General features: G+C 39.9%; 1 protein-coding gene across 3 annotated transcripts in view; it reads right to left on the reverse strand.

The window, feature by feature from the left end:
- The window catches only part of NLGN1 (neuroligin 1), an 844928-nt gene extending 836038 nt beyond the window's left edge, over positions 1 to 8890 (reverse strand). For 2 of the 3 annotated variants that reach the window (XM_073232068.1, XM_073232069.1), the window contains exon 1: positions 6525 to 7215. The gene's annotated coding sequence lies outside the window, so the exon portion shown is untranslated. Of the gene's footprint in view, positions 1 to 6524; positions 7216 to 8193 lie in introns of those variants that run through there. The other variant, XM_073232070.1, reaches the window with a different exon arrangement.
- Positions 8891 to 14085: the final 5195 nt, after the last annotated feature.

Below are 14085 nucleotides of genomic sequence, written 5' to 3' on the forward strand. Positions count from 1 at the left end.
AACAAAAAAAATCAGACGAGTAAGAATCTGAATAGGATAGACAAAGTTTTTTGAATTCTTAAACCAGTACATTTATTAATAACTTTATACACATGTACAAGTTTGGTATATTTAAAAATCAACATCTCTTTAGGCCTAAGTTGCTTTCCATGAAAATATAAAAAAATTCTAAGTGGTAGGAAAGCATTATGTAATGATTTTATCAGAGTGACTCTTCTTTCTAAAGTGTACATAAAATAATGATGCGTCCTATAATCAGTGATTCCTTAGTTTTGATGAAATATGGTGTATTATATATATTTAAACATTTTAATTATATCAATATATAGTTAAACATTTTACTTAACATTAACAGGCCTCAGGAACTTGCAATACTTAGCATCAGTGCTGTGAACCATACTTAGTTCACAGCGGATTTGTTCAAGTTTAAGATACTGCCCAGGTCCAAAGGAGAAAAGGCCATATGCTTAGAAAATATACTCCTCTGGTGGTCTTCACTTGATGCCAGAGCACCCACTAAAAGGTGAATCTATTTAAAATACCATTTCACTGTGTTTCCACTCTCAAATATATCTTCCATTAAAACAAAAATAAGAAGCATCTGTTTCTGACCCTAAACGCAGACAAAGTTACTAATTATCATTTTAAGTTTGATTCAAAACCAGTTCCCTTGGAAGTGAGAAGCCCAGGTCAGAGGTGGTTGCTGTGGTGCAAACAGCTTCAGGCATAGAGCCTGAAAACAGAACACTGGCAGAGGAAAGATGGGACCCTCTGAAAATACAATGTAAAATGCTGATGGTAAGCTGGGGAGTTAGCCGACATCCATCCCAAAATTTGCTTTGAAACAGAGAGGTACCAAATCCATTATTTTCTAGTTTATGGTTGTTTTTATGTTATATGACCCTGGTGTTAAAACTTATTTGCCCCTTAACTGGAGAGAAAGTCACTGAATAGGGATGAGGCTATTGGAATTCTAAGGCTAGAGGGAGAAAAAAAGTTGAAAAATACTTCTTATCTGATCATAGAGCAAAATATGTATAATAAACTCAGCTAATTTATACCTTCCCACCTTTCTTGCCTTAGTTTCCCATCTGTCTGCAATCCACACCATGTATCTCCATCAAAATGACACAAATACCACTGGCACCTCCTTTCCCTGAAATCCTATTGCACATGGTGATAGGAGCATAACTCATCAGTTTATTGCACACAATATTGTCTAATTTCTGAACATATATTCATTCAGGAAAAAGACATTTACTGAGTGATGTATGACAACATTAATTTGCTTATACATGTATATATACATGTACATATATATTCTTCCTCCTTCCAAAAATAATTTGAAGCAGCTTACAATAAAAATGCCCAAGTACAATCAAGCCTTGAAGCAAAGTTTAAGTTTAAAAATGATTCAAATAATGAAGCAGAGTAAAAGGAGATGGTTAATAACCCCTTTTTCAGTTGAACACAAAATTGTCTCTGTGCTTCCACAAAGTCAAACAAGAGAATGAAAATAAAGGCTTTCCTTGTTTAGAAAAAAAAAATTCATAATGTTCAATGAAAGAGATACTCACTGGCATGTGAAGTGAAAATCAGATTCCTCCCTTAGGCCCTCCAAGAAAACAGTTATTAGAAGCAAAGGGTAACGTTAAGTGGGGATAACTGATATCAGGTCCTTCTTCATGGGAGTAATTGGCAAAACGGTTGTTATTTCTCACATTCTTCCTGAATTATGATTGTAAGATCATGAGAGAAACAGATAATCTTTCTTTACATTTAGTGAGGAGGACATGCTGTGCTTTAACTATGATTACATGACTTGGGTCTGTTGTAAAGTTAGGGCTTTGGATTTAGACATGTAATGTAGCATAACTTACATGTCTGCCAACTGTTTGCCAGTCTTTTATCCAGGACCCATTCCTACATTGTCTGATTCTCCATGTAGTATTAAAAAAAGCTCTGAAATTTCACAAAAGCAATCATTCCATGTCATAAGGATGCAGTCTGACATGTATATAGTTTCTATCCATGAGTTCAAAGATGATTAATTCTTTCCTTTATTTGTGTATGGGAGTGTGCATGTGCGCATCCAATTCTAACATAGGAATTCCATTTTATAATAAATTTGAGGACACAAATTTGTGTCACAATTTTGTTTGTGAACTGTTAGGTACCCTATGTTACAGCTATTGCCTCCTTCCTGCCAGTTAACAGGAGCTCTGATTTTGTCTAAGTAGGACATTGCCATGTTCACGGGTAAAGTAGATCTCTCTCTCTCTCCCTCCAGCTCCCGGGGAAGGGACATGATTGATCAAAACCAATCACACAATGCATTATCTATTTGCAAATGATTAGTTTAGGGTTGGGCCTGTCCTAGTTTTAGTCAATCAGGCATAAAAGGAAGTCAGCTCAGTTTCTGGAAAAATTTTCCTTCTCATTTCCTTAAGACTGTCTCTCTTTTCTTTGAGTACGATGGTTTGAAGAAGTGATATTTGGCACTGTGATAGTCATATTGTTTATCTTCTTTCCAAGATGAGGAGCCTAGAGAATTACAGAAAAACTGTCCCAAAGCCCTAACTTCATTGAACTGCTGAGTTAGTGAACCATGGACCAGCATAACTCCAGATTCCTTGTTCTGAGAGATAATGAGAGAGTCTACTGCTCAGTGTGGCTTTTCTGTTACTTGCAGGCAAAAATTTCCTAAGAGATACCCTACTTTATATTTCTATATTCTACATAGAAATGAGCAAAAAAATGGCATTCAACAAACTTTTAGAGACTGAAAGACAAGGATAAGAAGAAAAAAAAAAAACCACTGTAATCAATCAGACAAGGGCCATAACAGACTATTGATATCTTTGTAAAATAGAATTCTTCCCTATAATGGTACCCAGTAGTAATTTTTTTTTTACCACACTAAGATAAGTTATTAAGCAACCTAGTTATTATCACCCATGCTAACACATCTGTACAATAAACCCTTATTTTACTGGCATGTGCTTTCTAAATACAGCATTACAAGGTAGTATTAGAAAACAGATCTCCATTTTTATCTTCTTTGACATTCCTCACAATTGACCACTATCTAATTTGAAAAATGTATGTGACAAAAAAAATAGGAGAAGTAAGATAAATCCATTTTTGCCCAGTTATTTTCCAAGTAAAATATCATCTGGAAGGGGGGAAAAATTACCGTATTATCATGCCTATTGTATTAGTATGTAGCATGTGAAAAAACTGTCTCTATCTTCTCTTATAGCTGTTTACTTTTTCTTTACTTTTTCTTCTTTCTAAAGTATTTGGGTGAATTTTACATCTTCATTTATTCTGTCTTGGTGGCAAATACTCTTAGTTTTCAACTACAAATCCCCTTTCCTTACTCTTTTTTCACAGATTCTGATTTTCTCCACCATAGTGGCGTATCACACTACAAAATACATTCCCAACCTCTATGTACCTGGAAGTGGCCATCTGACACAGTTCTGACAGTGCTATGAGAATTGAATCCTTCAGGGAGAATATCCACATAAAAACAGACAAAATGTTCAAGGAGAAGGTTTGTCGGCCGTCTTCTCCTTCTTTTCCAATTGTTTTTTAAACAATCTGATAAAGAATGCTCTATCATTTATTAAGCAAAAGCCAAAGAGATCCTCACCACCACGGCAATCCAAAGAAAAGGGCAGAGTAGAAAACAAGGAACTGCTTTCCTTCTGGCTTAAGAGTAATTGTTGTAAACCCAGTATGATTTTACCAATGTCTAGAATACCCCTGATTGTCATAATTGCATGGGCAGGTGGGGGGTTCTCCTGGCATCTAGTGAGTAGAGGCCACGGACACTGCCTGACATCCCACAATGTGCAGGATACTCTCCCACAACAAAGACAAACGCTGATAGTGCCAAAAGCAAAGTTAAGAAACCCTGACCTAGAGTACTTTGTTATCTTTCTTTGTGTCTAGAAAGTAGACATGATGCTGGAGACACAGCAGTGACTTATGACCATGAGAAGAAAAGTACTACATGACAGAAGATGCCTGATCCCTTGATTAAATGTTCAAGCAACTGTCTTCTCTTGAGTGTTTATTATGTGAGATAAATAACCACGTATTTGCTTAATGCACTGTTACCTCATAGCCAAATGCCTCATAGCCAAATGTATTTCTAAATAATTCGTTTATTATTCACTTATGGTCTACTCTGTTCAAACATGGGGCTAATCAGACATGAAATCCGATTTCCCTCAAGATTCTGAATGAAATCATAAAACAGGTATGGTTTTTGACCTCTGGGAACTTACTACCCAGAGGGAGCAAACCAGCAGGAAGTGTGGTAGGTGGGTTACTCCTGGCATGAATAATGTGTTCCGGCAGTTTAGAGTAAGGATACAGGAAGAAAGTGGGATGGTGGAGAAAAGACCACTCTAAGGAAACAAAATGGTCTCTTGCCCTACAGTTGGTGTCAGGGTCGGTGGGGGGGTGGGGGGAGGGGGGAGGGGGGAAAGTTATCCGCAAAGAAATATCAGCATAAACCAAGCCAGAAACCTAAATGGCACATAGTATTGGGGAAAACAGTTTTATGAATGGAATAAAGAGTAAATTGGAGAGGATTTCCAGGTGGAAGTTGTTTTAATCTAAAAAACTGTTAATTTTTTTAAAAAACCGTTAATTGTGAAAAGAGCTTAATGTCATGAGCAGTCTGGACATTACCATCCAGGCTATAAGGAATCATTGACCACTGTTAATAAGAGATTTGCAAGACCTGTGGTTTAGAAAAAAATGAGTTTGGTGAACTGGACTTGTGTTGTTCCACTTACAAATAGTTGAAATGTAACTGAGGAATTACATCTTCCTATTTGCAATGTAGTAAAATGGAAACAATTTCACTTCAACATATTTAAAATATGGCAAAAGAGTATTAATGAACTGCAGTGGCTTCAAATCTTACTGTTAATTCCACCTGTTTTGCTTACAAAAGTTACAAATTAGTATTTGTTGGGTAATTCATTAAAGAATTGCTTTGTATAAAAATAAGAAAATATTCTAGATACAAACTGTTTGCTAACAAATGTTTAAAATTATTTGTTTCAACACATAGAAAACCTGAGAGATATTTGTCAATTATAACTAAATCTGTATTAATACTGGCCCATAAAATGTTTTCAATAACATTAAAACTTATGTGGAAAATTTTTTTAAAAACTTAGCTTTATACCTGTATTGTCTGGCTCTAGCTATTTAATTATCCTGTAAAAAATTACATACCTAATTTAAGGAAATCTGAAGGAAGATGTAGATTCTGCCACTGGATAACCATGTGGAAATAATAAAAGCAGACCAAAATATGAGAAGTGCAGGGTTGGAAGAGACTTGAGAAAGTTAGGGAAGTTACCCAGCCAGGGAAAGGGTCATGAAGATTTAAATAATTTACCTGTAGCAAAATGGAGTTCTCTGCCTACCTTCTGTGAGTGTATATTCCACCTTCAATTTTAAAACAATTCAGACGTTTATATTTGAAGATATCTTATACATAAATATACAAGGATATGTTCACAAAATAAAACCCCACTGAGAGAATCAGGTTAAGGTTGACAGAAAGTACTGTGGGGGTGGAAGGAGGGACCCTGTGGAAAGCAGGAGAGCTAAGAGGGCTTTTCTTTACACCACACTGCAGGAACTCTAGTCAGCTAACAGACTGACTCCCTCAATTTCCAAGCAGAAATGTTAAGAGGACTGCTGACATTAACTGTAGAATAGCAGGCTTACAGAAAACAGTTACTTCTTTTAATCAAACCATGTAATCAGAAGGCCTGAGTAATGATTAACTTCCACTTTCTTGGAGAATCACTCAATCATTCATCAGTGCAAGTAGACTTGGATTCATTTTCCGCCAAGGGCACAATAGATTTAATGTTTTTGTACTTAACATTTAATATTTTAAATACATACATGGCCCTTGCTTCTGAGCTCATTTCAAAAATCCAATATTCTGCTAGGTTGCAGTGGTTTATTTAAAAAGACATACTTTACAGGTTTTACTCAAACACATGTACCCACACCTTTCCTCAGTGATATTTTTGTATCTATGAGCCCATGTATAATTAAGCACAATTAATTTCTGAGAAATAAATTAAGGCCCTGTAATTTTCATGTACAGCATGAGAATTTATTTAAGCAGAAACAATCCACTGCACTTTCAGTATAAAAAGAATAAAAACGAGTATATTAAGTACCTATGAAAATGCAGAGTAATAGATACAGGGTTAAGCTGTCTGAATTCATGTTTCCTAAGTCCTACATGTATCACTACGGTTCTGGAAATGAGAAAATAAATAGTATAATACCGCTGTGGAGGCCAACTACTTATGATTTAGAAGAATCACAAATGAGTCAAATATCAGACACGTAATTTTCTTCCCCTCTATTCCGTAACACACTAACAACCTCCTTCGTAATATATTCCTGATTCAAAATCTCAATTTAAATCATTTTAAATTCTCTGCAGGTGGTTTTCCATTTCTACTTACAAAGCATTGTGCTGGACGGTCAGGAGCCACTGAAGAACGTTTTAAATGTTTGGACTACCTTCTCTTCCCAGGAGGGTTTATTGCCCAATAATACATAATCTATTAGCTGCTCATCGCGGGGGCTCTAGAAAGTGACATCTTGACTTAAACCACGCAGATGTGAAAACCACTTCGTAGGAAAAGTGGGGAAGAGCAACTTTCTCCTCCTGGTCCAACTAGGTAGCGGAAGCACCCCCGCGAACTAGTCGGAGGGCCTGGGGAGAGCCGGTGGCTGGCGGCAGCTCGCACGCGCTCCGCCGGGGCTTCAGGCGAGGGGTTTCGGCGGGAGGCGGCATTGTTCCTCCATCTGCTCAGCCTCTGAGCGACGCCAGGAAACCCTCCCCGCTCTCTCGCAGTCTTTTCCTTTTTCTTTGGTACCTCTCTGCCGATTTCTCGGCTCTGGGTCTCGGTGGTCCCTGGGCACAGCTCTAGGGCAAGTGCGGTGACCGGGGCGCCGCTCGGAGGCGCTGGAGGCGACTGCACGCTCCCTCCCTTCTCTCCGGCTCTCGGCGGCTCGGGCCGGCCCTCCCGGCCGCTCAGCCCCGACCGCGGCTCGCTGCCCCGTGGCCCCTCCGCACACCAGCGCCGCGCTCGGCGCGGGCAGCCGAACGGTCGCGCGCTGACACGACGCCCCCCGCCCGCGGGCCGGGACTGAGGAGCGAGGGTCAGGGCGCCGCGGGGAGGCGGGGAGGAGGAGCCGGGAGCCCGCGGGAGGGAGGCGGGAGGGGGAGCCCGAGAGAGGAGAGGCATCTGCTCCGGGAGCGCCAACGGGGAACGGACTGAGGGGGCGGGAGGGGAGAAGAGCAGCGAACGCCCACCCGGACGGGACGGGAGTGGGGTGGGAGCAACACGGGCAATCTACAAACCGCCGGGGAAGGAGAAGGGAGAGGAGAAAAAATAATGGGAAATCCCTACAGCTCCCCAAAAGGTCGACTATGAAAACGCGTCCCCTCAACAGGGAGTTAATCAGGAACGGGTCGTGATGTAACGGGTGGATTTTAAAAGAAACTAAGCATCTTGTGTTTTTTCCCTGCAGTAGACTCTGCTCCATCTCGCTGAACTCTAGTGAATGACCCTCCAAGTGAATTGGCTTTATGCAGAAACAGAAGCTGAATTTCCTCCGCTGTGGACTCCTCACGATGTATCGGTTTGTTTTTAAATGAAACTAAGCGTTAGGGAGGTTCCACATTAACTCCAGTGCTAAAGAAACCACCCAGTTCATTAAAGTTCATTACTTACTGCTTTTATTTTCGTCAGCGGATAAAGGTGAAGGGTTGGCACCAAGATATGCTTAAAACAGCTATCTGGGTAGCATTATTTCTCAAAAAGACAAATGGATTTCCTAAAACAGCTAAAAGGGTTTGGGAAACTCAGTTACTCGGCCGGGGAAGAGGAAGACAGAAGCATTTAAACTCCAACATTAGACGACTAAACCTCCAGCCACACTCCCCCCAACCCCCAACCCCCCCGACCCGTCGGCACTGGAAAAGGGTAAAGCTTACTGAGGAGAAGCAGGCAGGGTGGGTGGTAGGTAGGGAAGGAGAGGAAGAGGCAGGGAGTAGGAAGTTCTCGGCAATCCCCGGGATTAAGGTAAACGCCGGAGGTCGGCGGACGCAGGAAGCTCCCTTACCTTTCTCTCTAAGCCCCGTTTGCACCTGATCTGCAACCATAAATACTTCGAGATGCTTAGTGTGCAGCCAAACGATGGCCGAATGTTAAACAATTCTTCACGCTCCCTCCCCTTTTTAAAAAACAGGCTCTAAAGAATGTTAATACTGTTCTCGTTATCCATCGGCTCCAAAACATTCCGCTTTGTTGGGAAGAGAGACGAAAACCAAGCGCCTGGGCAAGCGTATATGTATTTATAAATACTGCGGTCGGTATATAAACATATATACGTTTCCTGCATATAAATCCAAAAAGAAAAGCACCACAAATGCGTCTGAAAGAGGGAGGGGACAGGGAAAAAAAAACTTGGCAAGCCAAATGTATCCAAAGATTTCGTATCAAGAGCCACCTGCTTCAATATGCAGACATCCCAAGATTTAGATGGAGAAGAAAAAATTAAAAAATAAAATACCCAAGCACACACTTGAAACTGGAAGACGCCTAAAACGCGTGGAAATGGAAGGGATGAGATCTCCCTAGGGTACAGATCCGTCAGCTAAGTGAGCAATCGCCTCCGAAAATCCCAGGCGGGGAGGTGGCTGCAGATGCGTCCCCTGCTCCGGTCCCCGCCGCCGCCGCTGCTGCTACCTGTAGACACACGCACACACGCGCGCACACACACAGCGCAACCTCCTCTCCCTTTTCCCGCAATCTCCGTGGCGATGCTGGGTGCACGAGTCTGAATCAAGCTAGCCCCGTCCTCCAGACCCGGTCCTGCCCCCTCAGAGCCTGGATTCCCTCCCCTGCCTCCTCCTCCGCGCCCATTTAGTGCCCAGCATCCCCTCCCTTGCACGCCCCCTCCTGGGGCCGGGGCCGCGATCGCAGTGGGGGGTGGGCTTTCGGGGTCGTAGGTCCGGCGGCCGCAGACGTGAGGCAGGTGGTCCCTCCCTTCCCTAGTTCCGCCCTCCTTCCCCTCCTCCAGCGGCGACAGCCTTCTCCGCCCTCAGCTCCGGAGGCTGCAGGAGGGGTTAAGGGCCCCGGGCGTCACGTGAGACGTTCAACAAACCCCTCGGAGGAGCTAGTGAGTGAACCAGCTGGGCGGCGGAGCCGCGAGGCCTCGGCCGCAGTGAGTTAGTCTGTTCTCGGCGTCATTGTGCTCCCCTTCCAGGCGTTTTCGTCCTGGTAACTGAGGGCGGGGAGTTGGAGGAGGCAAGAGCCTTCTACTGTGCCTCTTCAGTTGTTTTTTTGTTCCGCCTTGATAGATCTCTTGCCACCAAACTCACCCCCACCCCGCCCCTTTTTCTGCTTCCACCAGCTGGAGGCAGAGTAAGCTCCAAACTGTAGTGTCTGTTGTAGCCCTGTTTGGGGAGTAGTGTACATACATCGCCACTGCCTATTGCCTCTTCCCCCGGCTGTTCCCACATCTTTTGCCGATAGATAGGTGATTTTTAAAGACTCATCAGAGCTAACCAGTGTTGGCTTTTGAGACGAGTGTAACTCACTACACCATATTTGTTGGTTCCTACCAGCTTCTGTATGAGAATTTTTAAAGGCAAGTGAGTTGGGAGATAGGGCCCTGCCAAACGAAATATTAAATTAATTGATTGCAAAGTGTAATAATCAAAACCGAAAAAGGAAAAATCCACCAGTAGGACATCGTTAGGAGAAATCAGTGACACTTGGTCTAGAAAAAGTGTGCCTTTCTTGCTGTTTCAGAACTTGTTTTCTATTTCTCAACTGCATGCATGCTTTAATCTGTAAAATTCAGGTAAAAGAAAGAAACTTTAAAATAACCAACACTTAGACTGCGAGTGCCCTGAAGTATCAATCATTAACTAATAACAATGAATAAGAAACTTAAGGTTCCAGCATATGTGATCTGATTTTTAAAAACAATCTTAAACAGGACACATTATTACATCATTCTTTCCTCTTAGAAGGAATTCAGTGCTGGATTTTCCTGATATCGTTTTAAAATTCAGTCTGTCCTGTCATTTTCCTTTTTGTAAGTAACCTTTAGGTGATGTGTTGATAAACAGTAGATTTCAATATTGCTCCCAGGAAAGTGAAATTTTATTCAGCTAAAACATGTATCTGATTCTTGGTGACAGGTCACCCTGCACAAGTTTGTCTGAATTACCTAATCCTATGCAAGGCCTCTAGAATTTCTAGAATAACCTGGAATTTCCTAGGAAAGATGAGAAAGAAGTATCTGGTCGAATATCAGTCAAAGTGCCTAATTGAATTCTTCCAACTTTCATGAGACTACACAATTAAGGCATCCTGGCACAGGATATCATTGTGGCAATTCTAAAATCAAACTTTTTAAAAAGAAATTAGGAAAATTCAATGAAATCCATTGTAATTTACAAACTGTAAAGTTCTGTATACTCTCTTGTATCCCAAGGCTGTGGGTACCACTTTCTAAATGCATTACCTGAATTTAACATAAGAACCGTAAAGGTAATGACTGAACGTTTTTCATTTCTAATATTTGGTATTTATAGTATGAGATTAATTTTAAATAGGCTCTATTGTGTTTTTCCATTATTCTTTCCTCAGCTATGCTTGATTATCTCATATGTCTCATCGTTATGAATTAGTCTTACAAAAAGCCCAAGAACTTTAACAAAATGGAATTGTCACACAAACAGCATTGTTCAAAATCTATAAATACAGGTAAATGTGCTAAGCCTCTCTTGCCTATTTCTCTCCCTTCTCCAATCAAACCCCCTCAGGGAAATAAACCCATCCCATACCATTTGATGCTGACAGCATTTAAAAAGCTAGAAGTTTTGCTTTTTATTTTTGCCTCTTTTGTTTGCATGCCGTTAAGAGCTGAGACTCAGGAATCAAATTGCCTGAGTTTGAATCTTGGATCTGCACTTGATTTGTTGTTGCCTGGTGCATTTACTTAATCTCCTTAAACCTCAAATTCCACCTCTGCAAAATGGAGATAATAGTACCTACTTTGTAGGAACGTTGTGGATTACCCAAAACAAGGCATGTAAAGCATTTGGCACACGAGTTAGTAATTTTTCAGTGTTCACTCTACTAGTATCTTTGTGATGTTTTACTCTTCTGATGCAAACACTGGTATATGCGGTGGCATTTGGGCTAGTGTTAAAAATTGATCATGAAGTCTGGCTGCATACATGCTAATTATAACATGTACGTCATTAGTGATTTGAAAGCAATTCTAGGCCCTCCCTGCCTTCTCTTTTTCTGATGGTACTATACAGTCTTATATTAACTAATTTTAGTATAAGGGATCATACTAAATGTAGATGATGAGATAAAAAAGAAAACATAAAACAAAAAAAATGGGTGATGAAGGTTGATAAAATGTAGGAAACTGAGTTCAATTTACACTGCAAATCATGTGATCTTCTAGGTTGTGACATTAACCTTGCTGGAATTTTATGGCCTTTTTCCATGCCCAACACTGTTTGGAATGAATACTGAAATTCTCTGTAAAGTCAAATACAAATAAAACCCTCTGAAATTTGCCCAACACATCCACTCATCTGTAGATTTAGAAGGAGATCTTAATATAAGACTTAAGTAAACTATTAGCATTTCCTGAAAATATTGGCACAAAAGAGCCAATCTATTGAGTGGAAGTGGGGGAGAAAAATCACTAGAGGAGTAGTGAAATCAACTTTGTATTTTTTTACTACCTAATTGTCACAATGGAAATATTTCTTCTCCCAGAAATAAAAATGAAAATATTGGAAAAGGAAGTTAGGCTTGAGGGTGAACATTATGTTATATTTTCATATACCTCAAAACAGTTAATATAGACTCAGTTTGCTTTCAGCCCAGAAAGTCATTACATGGGAAGATTTTTCCTCCCAGTAATTATATATATAAAGAAAATTAAATGGCATGTTCTCCTAAAGTAAAGAAAAGGCAAGATTATTACTCATTCTTTGGAAAATCCCAGACTCACAGCAGGAGATTAGCACATTATTTTTCTCTTTTTTTAAGGAGCTTTGGAAGAAACTATTATGTTTAGATGAAATTTTACTGCAACTTTCCTCATAAATCATATGTATTTTAGTGAAAATGGGTTAAATATAAATAATATACTAAGAAAGAGTCCATGGGGCAATGAAAGTTTGTATTTCAGCTCTGAAAGAAAAGATAGAGCTAATAATTCATCAAGGTATGGCATTTGCCAAGTGTACCACATGCACAGCTTCCTTGCAGTGTTTTATTATAACCTTGGGAAAAGATATAGATGTTATTAATACAGATGTTATTAATTGACGAATTATTAGCTCTATCTTTTCTTTCAGAGCTGAAATACAAACTTTCATTGCCCCATGGACTCTTTCTTAGTATATTATTTATATTTAACCCATTTTCACTAAAATACATATGATTTATGAGGAAAGTTGCAGTAAAATTTCATCTAAACATAATAGTTTATTAATACTGTTTCTTCCAAAGCTCCTTAAAAAAAGAGAAAAATAATGTGCTAATCTCCTGCTGTGAGTCTGGGATTTTCCAAAGAATGAGTAATAATCTTGCCTTTTCTTTACTTTAGGAGAACATGCCATTTAATTTTCTTTATATATATAATTACTGGGAGGAAAAATCTTCCCATGTAATGACTTTCTGGGCTGAAAGCAAACTGAGACAGATCCTGACTTCCAGGGTTACCAGCTAGCCTGGTTGTTCATTGTGTCCATTTGGTCACAATGTACCTAGTCTCAAACTTTAGTCTGTCCATAGACCTCCTTTCTATCCCATACAGACTACACCATGCCCAATTCATCCTCTTTTTCTCTAGCCTTTACCAAATCAAACCACTTCTGGAAATCCTTAGTGAAACCGTATTTCCTGTCATATGAAATACAAACTTCTTAAACTAGGATCCAAATCCAACATGCTCTCCATTCCACATTATTATCCAGATTTCTCTCCTATTACTTCTCTTCCAAACCTCTATATGCCTCCTAAAATATATAACTCAGTGGTCTTCAAGGACAATTCTCGCGATTTATTCTCTTGGGCTACCCAAATCACCTTAATTACAAAAAACTGCCATAAATACTACCTCAAAGATTGCCTCCACCAGAAATTATTTTCCCTGATGTGCACCTCCCATAATGCAATCGCACAGCCAGTCGGTCTGGTATTCCTATTGCTTCTGGATCTTTTGTTGTCCTTAACTTGTTTACAGAATGCCAAATAATCTCTCACCCAACACCATTTGCACTCATTATTCCTCCTGCCCAGGCCTCTCTGTCTCCTAATGGCTAGGTCTCCTTCATATAGGTCACAACTCAGATGTCACCTTCAAATGATGTCCTTCATTGACTACTGTCTAAAGTAGCGTTCTTCTCTCCACTCATTCTCTGTCTCAACTTCTTATATTTGTTTCAGAGTGCTTATTTGTTTTTTATTGGAAGTGCCATGAATTAGAGATTTAATCTGTTTGGTTTTTTGCTTCATGCCAAATACCTAAAAGTATGCCTGACTCATTATGATTCTTCATATATAGTTAAACAAATGAATGATGTGGTCAATTTGATTCAGTAATAGCAATTTGGGGGGCATAATTACAGACTACTATCTCTAACTACAGCCAACAATTACACATAAAGGCATAGCAATTTGCTCAGATATTCGTGAAAGACATTTCTTAAAAATGTATGCCTTACTTAAAACACATTAAAGTCATAATTAGAGAACATAGGACCCACTTTTTGAGATAATGCTTAGAATGGGCATATATTATCCCCAAATGTGTTCATAAAGTAATGATACCCTAATTCCAAAGATAGTCTGTTCATTTAAGAGCCAATGGTACTTTATTACATATGACTTAGATCCCACATTTGCTCATTTCCCTGAGTTTTACTATCTCAAACAGCGTATCTAGGTAATGTTCTTTTCTTTAGTT

Source organism: Manis javanica, chromosome 3 (genome assembly GCF_040802235.1).
Source record: "Manis javanica isolate MJ-LG chromosome 3, MJ_LKY, whole genome shotgun sequence".
Classification (NCBI taxonomy): domain Eukaryota; kingdom Metazoa; phylum Chordata; class Mammalia; order Pholidota; family Manidae; genus Manis; species Manis javanica.